The following is a 2,294-nucleotide window of genomic DNA, read 5'->3' as shown; positions in this document are numbered from 1 at the left end:
AGTAGTAAGTTTTGTGTAGATTTAATACCATTTAAGCTAGGAGAATTTGACGTTATCTTAGGAATGGATTGGTTATCTAAGCACGATGCCCAAATAGATTGTCGAAATAAAAAGGTAATAGTGAAGACGCCAGACGAAAGGATAGTAACGTTCAAGGGCCAGAAGCAAGCAAAGAAGTTCTTAACGATGATTCAAGCCAAGAAGTTACTACGGCAAGGATGCGAGCATTTCGTGGCATATGTGATTGACAGAAGTCAGGAGCCAACAAAACTTGAAGATATTACAGTAGTGAATGAATTTCCAGATGTGTTTCCCGATGAGTTACCAGGACTTCCCCCAGAAAGAGAAATTGAGTTTGCAATCGACTTAGCACCTGGAACAGAACCGGTATCCAAGGCCCCGTACAGAATGGCGCCCGTTGAAATGAAGGAGCTAGCAAAGCAATTGCAAGAGTTATTAGAGAAAGGAGTAATCAGACCCAGTGTATCCCTGTGGGGTACACCGGTACTATTTGTCAAAAAGAAGGATGGAAGCATGAGACTGTGCATCGACTATAGGGAGCTCAACAAGCTTACAATCAAGAACAAGTATCCGTTACCCAGAGTTGACGATCTGTTTGACCAATTGAAGGGAGCCAAGTACTTTTCCAAGATTGACTTAAGATCGGAATATCATCAACTAAAGATTAAGCCAGAGGATATACCGAAGACAACTTTCAGGACAAGGTATGGACATTATGAATTTTTAGTGATGTCTTTTGGATTGACCAATGCCCCGGCAGCGTTTATGGATTTGATGAACAGAATTTTCAAAGAATACTTGGAAAAGTTAGTTATTGTGTTTATAGACGATATTTTGATTTATTCAAAGATGGAAGAGGATTATACGGAACATTTGAGAATAGTTTTGGAGATTTTAAGGAAAAATAAGTTATATGCTAAATTCTCGAAGTGTGAATTTTTGCTACAGGAGGTTCAGTTCTTAGGACACATAGTCAGTAATGAAGGGATCAAAGTGGACCCAGCAAAGATTGAGGCAATTACAAATTGGGAAAGTCCGAGAACACCAACAGAGATAAGAAGTTTCTTGGGGTTAGCGGGATATTATTGTCGATTCGTTCAAAATTTCTCAAGGATTGCAACACCATTGACAAAGCTTACATGGAAGAATGAAAAGTTTATATGGAACGATAAATGCGAAGAAAGTTTTCAGGAATTGAAGCGAAGATTAATCACGGCACCTATTTTGTCACTTCCAGACGATCAAGGGAATTTCGTAATTTATAGCGATGCTTCTCATAAAGGACTAGGATGTGTTCTGATGCAGCACGATAAGGTGATTGCGTATGCGTCAAGGTAACTGAAGCCACACGAACAGAAATACCCTACTCATGATTTGGAGATAGCAACCATAGTTTTCTCTTTGAAGATTTGGAGACATTATCTATATGGAGAAAAGTGCGAGATTTACACGGATCACAAAAGCTTGAAGTACATATTCACACAGAAGGAGCTTAATATGAGGCAAAGGAGATGGTTATAATTAATCAAGGATTATGACTGCATGATTAATTATCATCCTGGTAAAGCGAACATTGTAGCAGATGCGTTGAGTCAGAAAGAAAAGTTAAATGTGTTATCAGTACCGAAGAGATATATAATTAATTTCAGAAACTGGAATTGGAGATTAGAGTTTGCAAGCCTGATGAAGCAAAAATGTATAGTATGACTTTCCAGCCGGAGTTGTTAGAGAAGATAAAGAAGTGTCAAGAAGAAGTAATGGATCAGGACATAAATCGTTTGGTAGGTGAAGAATTGTGCACGCAAAAGGACGATCAAGGTATTCTTAGGTTTTCTTCTAGAATTTGGATTCCACCGGTGACGGAGCTGAAGAATGAAATTTTACAGGAAGCTCATAATTCGAGGTATTCAATCCATCCAGGGAGTACTAAAATGTACAGGGATTTAAAGGAAAATTATTGGTGGCCAGATATGAAAAGGGAAATTGTAAACTGGGTTAGCAGATGTTATACATGTCAGAGAGTTAAAGCAGAGCATCAGAGATCAAGTGGATTGCTACAGCCATTGGAGATTCCAGAGTGGAAGTGGAAATATATTGCCATGGATTTCATAGTCGGATTACCAAGAACAAAAGCCAATCATGATGCCATCTGGGTTATAGTGGATAGACTTACCAAGTCAGCTCATTTCCTGCCTATAAATGAAAGATTTTCGCTCGATAAGTTAGTCCATATGTACCTGAAGGAAATTGTAGTTCGTCATGGAGTTCCTGTG

The sequence above is a fragment of the Apium graveolens genome, chromosome 2 (genome assembly GCF_009905375.1).
Source record: "Apium graveolens cultivar Ventura chromosome 2, ASM990537v1, whole genome shotgun sequence".
Classification (NCBI taxonomy): domain Eukaryota; kingdom Viridiplantae; phylum Streptophyta; class Magnoliopsida; order Apiales; family Apiaceae; genus Apium; species Apium graveolens.
Note: the sequence above shows the minus strand (reverse complement) of the source record.